The sequence below is a fragment of the Oryx dammah genome, unplaced genomic scaffold (genome assembly GCF_014754425.2).
Source record: "Oryx dammah isolate SB20612 unplaced genomic scaffold, SCBI_Odam_1.1 HiC_scaffold_4, whole genome shotgun sequence".
NCBI lineage: Eukaryota > Metazoa > Chordata > Mammalia > Artiodactyla > Bovidae > Oryx > Oryx dammah.
The window spans coordinates 50,652,769-50,669,212 of NW_024070188.1; the positions used below are offsets into that span (position 1 = coordinate 50,652,769).

At 39.4% G+C, this 16,444-nt stretch overlaps 1 non-coding gene across 1 annotated transcript; it reads right to left on the minus strand.

Annotated features, from left to right (window-relative positions):
- Positions 1-16,064: 16,064 nt before the first annotated feature.
- Positions 16,065-16,191, minus strand: LOC120863149. Its single transcript, XR_005720946.1, has one exon. It is a non-coding gene; the product is annotated as a small nucleolar RNA SNORD22 (small nucleolar RNA).
- Positions 16,192-16,444: the final 253 nt, after the last annotated feature.

Sequence of the window (16,444 nt, forward strand, 5' to 3'; positions counted from 1 at the left end):
GGATAAAAATGTAAAAGCCTAACAGCCGGTGGCCCCCTTAACAAACTGTGCATGACAACCTTCTGTGCTGGGAGATAAATATGAGTTATAAGAGCAGAGGGGTCATGCACAGGGGCACTGGAAGTTCAGCCCCCATTGAAGGTCAAGGGCCTACTGAGGGGAAACATCAGTTAAGAGTCCCACACAAGAATACAACTAGAGTTTTTCTAAATCAGCATTTTGCTTATAGCACACAGAGGAATTTTCTCAACTTACCTTAAGTAATGAAAAGGTTTAACAGAGGGCTGTAGATGGGGCCAAAGTCAAGAGAGATTCTTCATAGACATCCAGGCATATAATCATAGCCCAGACTCATAGGAACAGGAACCAGGTCCAAGGGGTCCTGGGAACACAGCCCTAGGTCGTATGTTCCTATAGATGGGCTCTATAGTTTGTGTCTACTTCTTAATTGCCTGCTACCAATCGCTTTTATCCTCTTCTTTCTTTTGTATAATATCTGCTTATTTATTATTTCTGCTTCCCCATCTCTCTGCTTTGTACATGAACCACCATGGCTTTTATAAATTCTATACCTTTCATATCCTGTTTCTGCTGATAAAATCCCCATTTTCAACTCTTTTTCCTACTGAAATTCCAAAGAGAAAGAATCAAATTGGCCTGGTTCATCTTTCCTTACAGAGCCAGGTCATGAACCACTATTCATGGACTGACTGACCTTAGGTCAACTACCACACTTGGTTAAATGGGCTTGAGTCACGTAATTCAAATCCCACAATAGTCTAAGGAGTTGTGGGCAGAGGCTACTCCCCTACAAGGGTAGTGAACATGAGCAATACCATCATGATTGGTGTCTCTACTCTAGAGACACTCTGGGGGACATGAAAGGGCTCTACTCACCTGCCTCTTAAAACTAAAAGCCTATAATTAGTACAATAAATAGTAGCTGCTGAAATGAGATGAAGTCAGGCAAAGAAGCTAATTGAAAAAGATGGTTCAGTGGAAGAGAAGCTTCTAGGAACAATAGTTGGGGCAGGGAGAAGAGAGAAAAGGGGGAAGAGAAAGAGTGAGGGTCAGGACAGAGGGTGGCCCAGGGTGGTAGGAGTGAGGGATCAAGCTTGCTGAGGAGACAGGGATGAGAGAAGGGAGACTGAATTTTCTAGTGAGGGCAAAGGGTGATCTTAGAGATAAGCATCACAGAGCCTTTCTGCTCCAGGGCCGAGGTTATCATAATGGGTATAACCGTGCTACTGTATTTTAAAATTCAAGTTAAAGTCTGATAATATTAAGTGTTGAGAGTGTGGAGCAATGGGAACTGTAATACAATACTGGCAAGAGTTAACATGGTATAAACACTTAGCAAAACAATGTAACCTAACCTAGAGAAGTTGAAGATGCACATACTCATGGCCCAGCAATTCTACTTTTATGTGTATAGCCTGCAGGAACTCAGCTGTATATGCACTAGGATATATTTTTCAAGAATATGTATAGCAGCATTGATCCTAAATGCCAAAAACTAAAAACAGCCTAAATGTCATTAACAACAGAATAGATAAAATTTTGGTATAGTTACACAATGAATATAATGGAAATGAATCAATTTCAGTGAAGTGCAACATACATGAACCTTACAGAAACAAATGTTCGTGAAAGGAACCAGAGGGATTTCTCTGGAATTCCAGTGGTTAAGACTCTGAATTTCCAATGCAGGGGGCACAGGTTCATTCTTGGTCAGGGAACTAAGGTCTTACATCCCACGGGTTACGGCCAAAGAAAAGGATCCAGAAATAAGAGAATATATAGCTTCATTTATGGAATTCCAAAATCAATAAAACCCAAGTTGCCTTATTTACAGACCTATACTTACCAAGAAAAAAAAAAAGAATATAATTTTATTTTAAAGGAGAATTGTCCAGTTATGCCAGAATATAACATAGGATGATAAAAGAGAGTGCACAGTAAGTTTGAAAAGATGGAGGAAGGAACTTTTTTTATTTATGATTCTTTCAAATGATAAGTTTGACAGAAGCAATGAAATGTTTTAAAATGTTGATGAATTTGATTCAGTGTTGATAGCTTTATTTCTAGATGAAGAAAAGATGTGTGAATTTTTTTACCAGAAAATAATATGTAGGGGAATTTAAAAAAAAGTAAAACTGGAATTTAGTTTTCATTTTGTTAAAATAAGAAATTGATTTATGAGTGGGTGGAATGTTCTTATTAAGAAATGGTAGAAATCATTCTAGTCACCTATGCATTTGGCCAGCCAAACATTCCTTGTATCACCAAAATCATTTTCATGATGAATAAAACACAACTGTGGATATTTACAAAGGGTGGCAACAATAACAACCAACAAATTTATTATTAAAAAAATAATTTCTCTAGGCTTAAAATACTCTTGTCAATTGATGACAGTAATATCCTGTACTTTGAGCACATCCTTTAAAACCTCAAAGGTAATAGTAAATTTGCATGACCGTCTAATGTTTCCTTGACTAGTTTCCTACTGGAACACAAAGGAAATTTGAGTGTCAAAGGAAATGATTTTAATAGACAGGGAAGGTTTATGAATCATAATTAATGGAGCAAGAAATCTAATCATTGGGGATGCAACCTACTGAACAAAAAGGATGATTTGTATGAGAAAAAGAGAGATGAAAAATGAAATAGACGTGAACAACAACAACAACACAAAGGCAACTTGTACGGAACCTCTGTGGACTTTGAGGGCTCCTGTCCTGTTACGAAAGGTCTGAACTCTAGGATCTTCGCCTGATAAGGAGAATGTCAGGACTGTGATGATGAGAGAAGCAAGCTGATGTGGAAAAAGGTTGCTTCCTAAATGCTGTGACCATCTGCTGGCTAAATGGCAAGATGTACTTTGTTCCATGGATGAGAACAGTTTGGAATAAAGGTTACACTGTGAACAGATGCTAGAAGTCTCTTCTCAAGGAACTAAAATTCAGAGGCAAAATTAGCCAGAATCAAACTTTAAAAATGAGGCTTCAGAAAGGAAACATACAATTCTGTGACCAGTAGCTAGCAACAGGATTAGAACAACACTTTGGAGAGGTTTCCACTGGAATAATCCTTATCACTGAGTCCTGACACAGTTACGACAATGACTAAGGTGAGTGAAACAGACGTTAAGGGCAATTAGAAAATGTGTGTTGTATGTTGTGTTATTTTAAAAGTAAGTGTTATTTTTGTGCTGTGGTCATAATATATATTTTTTTTTACTATAAATAATGCTTTAAGTCATTTACCATCAAATAGAATTTCTGCTCTTAAAAAGATCATTCAGAAAGCACTCCATGGTAAAGCAGTGATGTCCCATGATTCTGACAAGTCTAGGATTGCAGAAAGACCAGGACACCCACTCTCTTATTTGCTAAAGATGGGTTCTCCTTTAAACCTCAGAGGGTACTTTTAAGTCATAAACATTCAAGAGGTAAGTAAATAGGACCCAAGCTATAATCTACTCAAATCCTTTTGTTTTCACTGAAAGAAAAACCAAGGTACAATGTGATAACATAACTTTGACCACAAAACCAGAACTAAAGTTAGGTTTCCTAACTCCTATTTCATTAGTGTGATGGTGGTTTAGTCACTAAGTTGTGTCCGACTCTTCACAACCCCATGGACGGTAGCCTGCCAGGCTCCTCTGTTTATGGGATTTCCCAGGCAAGAATACTGCAGTGAGTTGCCATTTCCTTCTCTAGGAGATCTTTCCAATTCAGGGATCCAACCGGGTCTCCTGCACTGCAGGTGGATTCTTTACTGCCAGCCCTCCAGGAAAGCACTATTAGAGTACAAAGTCCCAACAGTTTCCTTGCATGATAAACCCTCACCCTCTGACAGATCTTATCACACTTCCTCGTTTATCACTGGTCCTAAGCTCCCAGTCACTTCCTAGGTGGCCTTAGAGGTAAAGAACAAGCCTGCCAATGCAGGAGACTTAAGAGACATGGGTTTGATCCCTAGGTTAGGAAGACCCCCTGGAGAAGGAAAAGGTAACCCGCTCCAGTATTCTTGCCTGGAGAATCACATGGCAGAAGAGCCTGGCGGGCTACAGTTCACAGGCCACACAGAGTCAGACAGGACTGCAGCGGCCTAGCATGCACGCTCCTAGTATAGAACCTAGTACATAGAAAATGCTCACTAAATATTTACTGAAAGAATGAACATTCAAGTTCATACTCTTATGTATGGCGTTGCTGGGCCACAAGAATATGTCTTTTACATTTTTATGGGTCTTGCCAAGGATTTCTACAAACTGATTCTGCTACTTGCTTCTCCCACCAACCTTGTGTAAAGGTGTCTGTCTGCCTGATTGTTCCCAACAATGACTCTTAAGGCTTTTAAGTTTCACCATTGAGATATTAAAAAACATATTTATATGTTCTAATATTCTTTTTGTTTGATTATAAGACGGTGAGCATTTTTTTCATTTGCTTTTGAGCATTTTCTTTGTTTTTTTAAAATTGTCTAGAATAATAGAATTGGCTGTTCATGTCCCTTGCTCCTATTATTACTGAGCTGTTTCTTAACTGTAATTTAAAAGTTTCTTTTATGCTAAACAAAATAGCTCTTTTTTTTCATCAGCTGAGTTTCTAATGTTTTTCCCTATATTTTATTTTGACTGCCTTTACTATAGTTTCTTTTGATTTGCATGTATAACATTTCTATATCATTGACTCTGTCAATGTTTCTTTTATGATTCAGGATTTTATATCATATTTTTAAGGACTTTCCCATTTTAGAATCAACAATGTTTTTTTTTCTAGTTTTGTTTATGATTTAAATTAATATATTGATTCTCCAGAAATATATTTTGATGGCAGAGGTAGGGATCTAGCTAACCAAATATTTGGGGATTGTTCAACAATATAAAATGAAAGAAATCCAAAAATGAGGGGGTATACATATGTGTTGCTGATTCACTTTGCTGTACAGCAGAAACTAACACATTGAAAAGCAAATACACTCCAAGAAAAATTTTTAGAAATTAAAAAAGTCCAGTTACCTTAAAAATAACCATGATTGGGTCAGTGGTGACAACTGAGTGGTATCCAACATAGCTTTGCCTTGGGGAAGTCAAGTTTTGTGTTAGTTAATTCAGATAATTCAGCCAATTCAGCATCACTTGCCACCTCCCAGCCTCTCACTGTTCTATCTCTTCACAGATCAGTTGCCAGGCTGTATACACACATGCTTTTGAACTTAAAAGTCAGGAAACATGGGTTCTAATCCAGAATCTGCCTGTTTGTGTGACTTGAAGCAACTATCTTTACTTCCAAGAGTTGCAATTTCTTTATTTACAAAACGAAGCTATGAGATGAGGACCACCAAGATTTTTCCAGAAATAAAGTCCTACCGTCCTATAGTGTCTTCCAGCTTCCACTTCACATCTACAGACATTATAAATAATCCACAGTTGGAAAGCTATTGGAATCTGAAAATTATTTAAGGTATGCTCATCCTCCATCTGGAGAAGGCAATGGCAGCCCACTCCAGTACTCTTGCCTGGAAAATCCCATGGACGGAGGAGCCTGGTAGGCTGCAGTCCATGGGGTCGTGAAGAGTTGGTCACGACTGAGCGACTTCACTTTCACTTTTCACTTTCATGCATTGGAGAAGGAAATGGCAACCCACCCCAGTGTTCTTGCCTGGAGAATCCCAGGGACTGCGCAGCCTGGTGGGCTGCCGTCTATGGGGTTGCACAGAGTCAGACACGACTGAAGCAACTTAGCAGTAGCAGCATCCTCTATCTTCCTCATCCGCAAAAGAGCTTTTACTTGTGATGTTCCCTCTGCCCAGAGTGTTTTTCTTACAACCACCTACATGTTTCTTGGCTCCCCTTCCTTCCAGATTCTGATCAAATGCAACTCCGATAGAGCCTTCACTTACCACCTTAATAAAATAACAAGCTCCATTTCCAAATCTATTCTTTTAACTTTACTCTGCTAAAGCTTTTTGTATAGAACTTTTGCCACCTGATATTACATATGTACATATTGTTGTATCCCCAAAATAGTACGTGTATCAATCAGCTTTTGCTGCAGCAACAAAAGGCATCAGCACTCCAGTGGCCTACAACGGCAAATATTCATCTCTTGCTCATGTCACATGATGGCTGTGGGTAGGCTGCAGCATTTCTTCATTCTCCTGAGCACACCCAGGCTCAGCTAGGCTGGCTTCCACTTCAGGACTTGAGTTGAAAAACCATATTTTCTCTAGGATAAAATGTCCTTATGGTGAAGGGCAGGAATATGAAAGGAAGCAGAGCCAAAGCAGGAAATCTCATTTTAAAATTCTGCTCAGATGTGACAATCACATCTGCTCAAATTCCATTAGCTGAAGCATGTCATGTAACCAAGCACAAAGTCAAAAAGTCAAGTAGAGTATATGTCAAGTCACATGACAATCAATTGGAATCTAATTAGATGCAATAATCCTATTGTTAAAAACAATAATCCAATAAACCAAAAAATATAAACTCTAGCACTTAATTCTTTTCCTGAACTATCTGTAAGGCCTAGAAGAGCAGGCATTCAATAAATTTTATTTGATGGATTAAAACAAAACAAAACATCACCCTTTCATCCTTCCTAGTTCCACTCTTACTGCTAGAACATATCCCAACTTGGCCCACCCTTACCATCATAGATTTGATCTGGCAAGGAGAGATGAGAGGGACTGAATAATCTTTTTTATGGTCCTTGTAAGGCAGTAATTATGGGATAATAAAAGATACCTTGAGCTTTGAAATGAAAGTGTTTTATTGGGCCTCCTTGAACAATGAGCTTTTGTCACAAATTTCAGCATCAGTATTGACAAACTGTTCATTTTGTGCTGGGAATATGGTGGCGCTTGGGGCCTCTAGCATCATTGCCATGGCAGATTCTACCACCCCCACCCTGCTCTTCTCTCCCTTGGCATTGGTCTCTCCTGAGACAGAGTGGAAAGCAGACACTGTCAAGATGGGCAGATAAAACCTCACTCTTCTCTCCCTTAGTGACTTAACAGCTTTTTTGGGTAAGTTATTTCATGGAAGGATTTCAAACTGAAATATTGGGTTAGCCAGAAAGTTTGTTCAAGATTTTCATAACATCTTCTTGGAAAGCCTGAATGAAATTTTTACCAATCCAATATATAGTTCAGTTCAGTTCAGTCATTCAGTCATGTCTGACTCTTTGAAACCCCATGAACTGCAGCACACCAGGCCTCCTTGTCCATCACCAACTCCCAGAGTCCACCCAAACCCATGTCCATTGAGTCAGTGATGCCATCCAACCATCTCATCCTCTGTCATCCCCTTCTCCTCCTGCCCCCAATCCCTCCCAGCATCAGGGTCTTTTCCAATGAGTCATCTCTTCGCATCAGGTGGCCAAAGTATTGGAGTTTCAGCCTGAACATCAGTCCTTCCAATGAATACCCAGGACTGATCTCCTTTAGGATGGACTGGTTGGATCTCCTTGCAGTCCAAGGGACTCTCAAGAGTTTTCTCCAAAACCGCAGTTCAGAAGCATCAATTCTTTGGCACTCAGCTTTCTTTAGAGTCCAACTCTCACATCCATACATGACCACTGGAAAAACCATAGCCTTGACTAGACAGACCTTTGTTGGCAAAGTAATGTCTCTGCTTTTTAATATGCTGTCTAGGTTGGTCATAACTTTCCTTCCAAGGAGTAAGCGTCTTTTAATTTCATGGCTGCAGTCACCATCTGCAGTGATTTTGGAGCCCAGAAAAATAAAGTCAGCCACTGTTTCCACTGTTTCTCCATCTATTTTTCATGAAGTGATGGTACCAGATGCCATGATCTTAGTTTTCTGAATGTTGAGCTTTAAGCCAATATATAGAATACCTAAATAATTATGTATCCTCTTTCCTAAGCCACTAAGCATGGGTATCAGTGGCTAAGAGCTTGTGTTCTAGAGGCCAAGAGATTGGTTTTATATTCCCGGTGTATTTTTTAGCTGGTTGATTTTAGGTTTGTTTCTTCTTTTTCTAAGCCTCAGTGTTCAAATTCATAAACCTGTATCATTCTGAGAATTTAAAAAGCAATGTGTTAAAGGTTTAGCATATTATTGGCACATAACTTCCCTGGTGGCTCAGACGGTAAAGCGTCTGTCTACAATGTGGGAGACCTGGGTTTGATCCCTGGGTTGGGAAGATCCCCTGGAGAAGGAAATGGCAATCCACTCCAGTACTATTGCCTGGAAAACCCCATGGACAGAGGAGCCTGGTAGGCTACAGTCCATGGGGTCACAAAGAGTCGGACACAACTGAGCCACTTCACAAGCACTTAATAAATGACATCTGTTATTTCCCAGAGTACTTGACTATGGAGTGACTCATTGTAGTCTCAACATTACCCTGTTTTACCCATAAAGAGGAAAAGAGAAGTAGAATATGTAATATACTTGATACTACACATTCAGGGTTGCAACTCAGGTTTCGCATCATTCCTCTGTTCTCTGGATACAAACGGTAGAGCAGATAGAACTGTATTAAAACATTTATCCAGTTCCTATTTATAAACGTGTGATGGGAGGCCCTCCTCCACCCACCCTGTGGGGCTGTTTTCCATAGTAGATTCTCTGGAGCACTGGTTTCTGAGGCTGTTAATAGCCATTCCAGGAGAAAGGGTCTGTGATCAAACAAGTTTAATGTTCGATTTAAAAGGCTGAGCAGTTTTTCTTTTTTTTTTGCAGAGCCTTTAGTATGCTAATGTTCATTTTGAATCTCCAAGAGGGAAATGCAGAATTGAGTATTTCCCTTTTTTTTTTTAAAATTTTATTTATTTATTTATTTATTTTACTTTACAATACTGTATTGGTTTTGCCATACATCAACATGAATCCGCCACGGGTGTACATAAGTTTCCATTTTTATTTGACCATAAAATCCTGTCTCTCCCATTCTTGCTCCACAAAGAGAGAGCCTTCTGTAGGACACTGTGAAATACTCCAAGGACAGCTTAAAAGGGATGCTAACAAGACACAGATGCAGAAAAACGTAGAAGGCACACTAGGGACTGGGTATATAAAACAAGTGCAAAAAGGAAATGAGTAAATAAAAACTCTAGAGACTCCAAGGAAAACTGGAATAGTGAGGTCATTTTGTAGAGTGGCAAGTTGGGTGACGACGTGCATGATGAGACTGAGAAGAACCAAAGGATTTGACTTTATTCCATGGGACAACAACACCATCCCATTCCCAATGACAAAGGGTGTTTTTTTCTAGGTTTGCAGCCCTCATATTCTCGGCTAATGACTGTTCATATTTAAGTCCGGCAGCTTATCTAATTGTGTTTTTTTTCCTATCCTTTCAATCCTCTTAGCTCCTAGCATTTCACCCTTAAAATTGAATTGGTTCAGTGCTCTGATGTTATAGAAACCAAACTCTATTACAACTTGCAGGGCCAGTGTCACCGATGACTTAATGGAGAGTCCCCAAGGACACGTTCACTGCCTAATGAAGCACAGGCCTCTGCATATATGAAAATAAATCTGTTGCAGATTTCTTTCTTTTTCTCGTTTCATTTTCTTTCATATAATATTCTCATGTTGTCTCTGAAAAAAGTTAAGGATTTATAACTTGCTAGATGCCTAAGTAAAAATATGAAACTTCCTGGTATTTTTTAAGTGTATCAACAACAAATGTATTTTTTACTGTTTGAGATCATTTGAAGCATATTATTCAACTTGATTCTTTCAGTGTCCAGCTAAGGAGTCAATCAAGGCATTATTAGCCACACTTGATGTTGAGTTTTAGAGAAACAGAGGCAGTTCCATGGTAATTACATATTTAGGCTCTCTTCTTCTCAAGAGTATTTGAGAAAGTTATTATTCTTTTTTAAGTGAATAGGTATTTCTTTTAGAATTTATGTTCTGGGACTTCTCTGGTGGTCCAGTGGTTAAGACTGTGCTTCCAATGCAGGGGGTGTAGGTTTGATCCCTGGTTGTGAAACTAAGATCCCACAAGGCACAAGGTATGCTCAAAAATTAAAAAGAAAATAATTTATGTTCTTTGAAAGTATCACAGTCTCACAAACCCTGAAAGAGCTAAGTATCCATGTCAATGTGTACCAATCATATGTCATTTTTCAACAAAGGAGAGTAAGTTTGGACAGCACTTGCAAGCAGGATATTTTCAGTGGGTCACAAGCATAAGTGGCTAACTGCCCCCAGTTACAGCCCTTTAGTCTAGAATTTATCTCAAACTTCATATCCATGTACCAAACCATCTGTTGTATACTTCCACTGAGATGTTCCAGAGGTACCATACACACGTGTCAAGCATTCAACTCAACAGCTCAATTCCACTCCCATCCTCTACTCTGGTAACCTTGATTTCAGCATCCACCTTGAAGTCTTGACTTTTCCCTCCTCCTACCTTAGTTGCAAATTAACATCTAGTTTCCATCACTTTCTCTTAATCTTTCCTCCAGTCTCTCTTGTCTGTCTCTTTGCTCATCACCCACACCATGTGTAACCTTGACCACTACTTAGAGGCCAATCTCACTGCCTCCATTCTTGTCCCCTTCAAACTTTCCACATGCTGATAATCTCTGGAGGGACTTATTTAAAAACAAATTGATTTGTAGGGCATAAATTAACCTTAAAAGTGCATTCCACTATACATTAGATGCAGACAAATACTGTTTGATTCCACTTATATGAGGTGTGTAGAGTAGTCAAATTCATAGAGTCAGAAAGTACAATTGGTAAGTGCCAGGGGCTGGCATGGGGAAGGGGAATAGGAAGCTGGTGTTTGATGGGGACAGTGTCTCAGTTTAGGAAGGTGAAAAATTTGGGAGATGGATGATGGTGAGAGTTGTACAGCAATGTGAATGTACTTAGTGCCACTGAAATGTACAGTTAAATATGGTTAAGATGATATGTTTTATGTTATGTGACTTTTACCACAATAAAAAAGCATTAAAACTCCCAACAAATTGGATCATATTATTAACCTGTTTGAAAGTCTTCATTGACTACTAATATTTCATTGACTACTTCATTGTCTATTCCTAATGGGAAAAAGTCCTACTCCTTAACATGGTTCATGGAATCTTCTGTGTCTGGCTTGACTTGACTTTCTGTCCTCCTCCTCCTGTTCCCTACCCAATAATTATTGTTCCAGGAACCCTGAAATATTTGTACTTTGGTACATAAGTCATGCTGTGCTTTTTACTCCTATGCTATTCTTTGTTTATAATCATTTCCTTCATGTAATACAATACCACTCTTATCCTTTCCTTTCATTTTCTCTTTTAATTAAAAAATGCCTTAAAAATCTATTTTAAAGAGCTGTTCAGGCATCAAGAGCTTTAGCAATCTTGTAGGTTTTGCTCCTGAATATGCTTATGATTATCACAAATGCTTGCTACACTATGGAATAGTTACTATGATGTGGATCTGTCTCCCCTACTCAATTGGGAATTACTTGTAGGTAAAGACTCAACAAGTTGAAACTCCAAAACTTTGGCCACCTGATGGGAAGAGTTGACTCATTGGAAAAGACTCTGATGCTGGGAGGGATTGGGGGCAGGAGGAGAAGGGGACGACCAAGGATGAGATGGCTGGATGGCATCACCAACTCAATGGATGTGAGTTTGGGTGAACTCCGGGAGTTGGTGATGGACAGGGAGGCCTGGCGTGCTGCAATTCATGGGGTCGCAAAGAGTCGGACACGACTGAGCGACTGAACTGAACTGAAAAACTGAATTGAACTGAAACACTCAGTCATTTGTTTCTCAACAACTGGCACAGTACTAAGCAGAAAGTAGGCACTCTATGAATATTTCTGAAATGAATAATAATTCAAAGACATCAGTCACTTTTAGAAATGCTTCTGTAAAGCTATCTGAGGAATCACTTATTGACAACAACATGACTTGGAAAACATAGAAAGACAGTAGCTATGTGGGCATATCTGGGAAGGAATTTAACAAGTTACGTGATGTTGGAAAAGCTCCAGATCTGTGTAATGATTCTGTCTATAAGCATCTGGATCATAGTGTTTCTATACTTGCAGAAGACGTTTCTGAACACTGGGGAGAACCAACTGTGCGTCTTCAATGAGGCTGGCACTGTCTGCTCCTCTCTGCCTCCATCAACTTGGGTACCACAAAAAGAAGAAAAAGGAGTCTAGTCTTTTATACTCTTTTTCAGATTCTCTCCCCTCCCCCTGTCTACTCCTCTGTTGGAAAGGGGAGCAGGGAATTTACAGTTTTCTCATGGGTCCAATCCATTAAATGGTCTTACCTCTGAAAAATTATTGTAAGTGAGAGTTTGGGGACATTTTTCTGGCAAGGAGAGAGTAAGAAAGACCCTTTCTTTCTTTCTCAAATGTTGTTGTTGTTCTGTCATTAAGCTGTGTCTGACTGTTTGCGACCCCATGGACTGTAGCACACCAGGCTCCTCTGTCCTCCACTATCTCCCCGAGTTTGCTTAAACTCATGTCCATGGAGTCAGTGATGCCATCCAACCACCTCATCCTCTGCCACTTCCTTCTCCTCTTACCTTCAATCTTTCCCAGCATCAGGCTCTTGGCATCAAGTGGCCAAAGTATTGGAGCATCAGCATCAGTCCTTTCAATGAATACTTATGCTCTAAATGTCATATTGTCATTTTAGCTGTTGACTTCTTTTTTGTCTGTGTGGTTTACTTTCCCCATTAAAGAAGCATTTATTAAGCCTGTGTTGTGCCTCCAGCCCTGTTGAGGATACAAAGCAAATGCAGGTCTCCAGCTCTGTCTTCAAAGATCCCAGACACTCTGGGTGGGGAGAAAACACAAACAAGCATGTGCATCAAATATGCTACATATAATCAAGATTGTGGGCCCCTTCTGTGGTCCCTGTCAGCAAGATGCAATCTTGTCCTTTGCTCTATTAAACATGAACTTAAAATGCTTACCCATGTACAAAAATAGAATAAGGGGCCAATTGTTACAGCTAAGTTTCTGTTTCTAAATAATAATTGTAGAAAATTCTAGTTATGTGCTTCCTCCATCTCCATTTGTCTATATAAAGGTAGGGCTGCAATTCTCAAAGACACATATGTATGAATCACAGTCCCACCTTAGACACACAGCACATATTTATTATTCTGCAGCTTCTGATTTAGTGCTAGAGATGCCTATTGCCTCTGTTAAATGGTGCATCTTAGGACTTCCCTGGTGGGCCAGTCACTAAGATTTCACACTCCCAGAGAATGAGATCTGAGTGAACACATCTTCTTTATGGACCCCTTGAAGTGTAAGTCTTCAAGAGTGTTGGGCCATGAATAGCCTTTCTAAGAAGTTGCTGATTGCCACATCAGAACCCATTAGCACTTTGGGAAAGAGAGACACTGAATAAATTTTAAATTTGTTGAAATAAAAATAAGAAGAAAAACACCCGAAGGAAATCGTGGTGAAAATGTTGATTGATCTGGGTTTCCAGGATTGTTTTTGAATTCATCTTCCTGAGAAGATGAGGAATCTCAAGGGAGCCACTTCAGTTACCACTTTCAGGGAGATGAAGTAAGGTGATTATTGAAGCAAGCAACAAATAGAAACACCAGAACAACCTGGATAGAAACTGTTCATTGGACTGAATCATGGAATTTTAAATTGAACTATATTTAGTACATGAAAATAACTGAATTTGGAATCTTGCCAGGTGTTGATTAATTCTAGTCAAAGTATTCAAAATTTTATGTTCTGGGTGAAAGGAAAAACACTCACTTTTCCCTACTGAGGACTGAGCATATCCAAACATAAAAGTTTTTTTTCCTAAATCTTAAAAGCTCTTAATAGACTTATATAGGGTCATCTCATCTAATTGTGTTCCCATGAGCAAGATGGTGTTTTGGAAAGGATGCTATCCCAGGAGTCAGAAGCCCTGAGCTGTGCCTGGCTATTGCTGCCATCTTGTTCATCTTGCTGGGCTCCCATTTCCTCATCTATAAAATAAAGACTTTAATGCTATCTCTAAGCTCTTCTCAAGCTCTAAAATTCTGAAGCTACAGCATATTTGAATAAATGACCTTTCTTAGTGGGGCTCAATTATGAAAGGATGAGAGGTATGCATACACATAGAATGAGGAGACCCAAATCCTGGCTATGCCATGTACTAGCTGGTGAGCTTGGACAAGTTGTTCAATCTCCCCTACCTTCAGTGACTTCCTTTCAAAAGCAGACACAATGGGACTTCCTTAGTGGTCCAGTGGCTAAGGATCCACCTGCCAACGCAGGGCACACGGGTTCGACCTCTGATCCAGGAAGATTCCATGTGCTGCAGGGCTGCTAAGCCCCTGAGCTACAACTATTGAGCCCACGTGCCCTAGAGCTTATGCTCCACAACAGGAGAAGCCATCGTGATGAGAAGCCCGTGCACCACATCTAGAGAGTAGCCTCTGCTTGCCACAATTAGAGAAAGCTTGCCCACAGCAATGAAGATCCAGCACAGCCAAAACAATAAAAAAGCTGCTGAAAAAGTAGACATGATGCTTTTCATGGGGTTTTTAATAAAGATTAAATGAGGTAAAGTTTGCAAACAGTACAGTTCTTAACAAGTATTTGACCTTTATAAATGAAAGTTGTTTTGTTATTATTTTTATATGATGATCATGAAAATGGTGGTACAATCAAAAAAGACAGAATGAAGAAGAGGATTTACCAGCTTAAGTTTCCGAAGTTGAAAGCCATCAACAAATGATTCTTTAGTAATCTAAAGGTGTTAAAGCACCCCAAACAGTGGGGCTCTCTGAGTTGGGCTTTGTATTAATACCCTTTTCTTCTCTTTGGATTTGAAAGCTTAATTCTGAAACTCCAGTATGCAGGGCCTAAACATTGAGGAAAAGGAGGGAGGTTTTTTTCACTCACATTTATTCATCCCTTCCACTTTAACAACTCTTCATGTAAGACTTTATACTTTTCTTTCATTGGTAATTTGGGGAAAAGATTAAAGAATCATTGTTAACTGTAGATTTCTCTCATCTGCAAGTATGTTCCTTGGATAAGTGTGATTCCTAAGTCAGTAGGATTTGGGGTCCATTCTGACTTACAGTCTGGTTCATTGGAAGCCTGGCTTACTTGACCCTTCCTGGTCATTGGCTGAAGCCCCACTAATGGGCTTTTCTCTGCCAATTTCCTTGGAGATTCTCAGAGGAAGGGGAGACCTCTGAACTGTTGGGATGGAACTTCAATAAAACTGTGTTAGAATCTTTAGACAGAGAGCATCTTCTCTACATGTGTTCTGTGTGTGTATGTGCACATGCTCACACACTGCTGAGCTTATGGTGATGCTCTGTATGGACAGGGCATGAGCAGTTCCTTTCTCCTTTACTGGCTGTTATTGTTTTGTGCAAAGATCTTTCATCAATGCTGGGAAGTAACTGGTAGCTTACTGCATGTGATCAACTGTAGAAGCTTCCCTTGGTCGGTGCCTTCTTCTGTGCAATTCTCACTTCTGTCCCTCCCAAACCTCTCCTTTCTTTCCAAGCCTAGCTTTCACATTTATGTTGTTGTTTTCACGGTTTCACGGTTTTACTGAAGCTGTGCCTTTTAAAAATATTTTTGTAAGAAAATAAAGTATCACACATACACAAATGCAAATCTGTAAGGGAGACTGGGTCTTTCAACACAAGACTAAGGTTAGTTCATTTTCTCAATGTAGAAATAATACATAAAGCTAATTATTAGACTTGCTGCAGAAACAGAAGCTTTACAAGAGGGACTATTCCCTCCTGTAAAGGGAGATAAGATACAGGAAATTTTGAGTGTAGTGATGTAATTAAAGAAGTTATTAAGACCCTAATAAACAGCACTGATCACATTGTCACTTAGGGAGTTATTTTTTTGTTTGTATTTTGGTTTGTGTAGAAAATACGTCTTCACTTTGGAAGGTATCACTGAAATCTAAACCTAGAGAAGTCAAATATAGCTTATTAGAGGATGAATGGTGTGAATTCTCATGAAAATTTTAAATTGTATTTGTTGGTTGTACTTAAAATTTTTTTTCCAACCAGTGATCAATTTCCTCCTTTCGCATGTTTAGAAAACCTTATGATCCCTGACAGTTCCTTCTGGAACAAGATTTCCTCTTCTCCCCAAGCCAGCCCCAGTAGGTTCACCTTTAGTCTTTGGAACTAGAACAAGAGGTAAGACGTGTGAATGTTTTTTCTTTTTTGATTATTCTTTTTTTTTTTTTTACTTTATTTTACTTTACAATACTGTGTTGGTTTTGCCATACATCAACATGAATCCACCATGGGTGTACATGAGTTTCCAATCCTGAACCCCCCTCTCACTTCCCTCTTCGTACCGTCTCTCTGGGTCATCCCAGTGCACCAGCCCCAAGCATCCTGTATCCTGCATTGAACCTAGACTGGCAATTCATTTCTTACATGATATTATACATGTTTCAATGCCATTCTCCCAAATCAT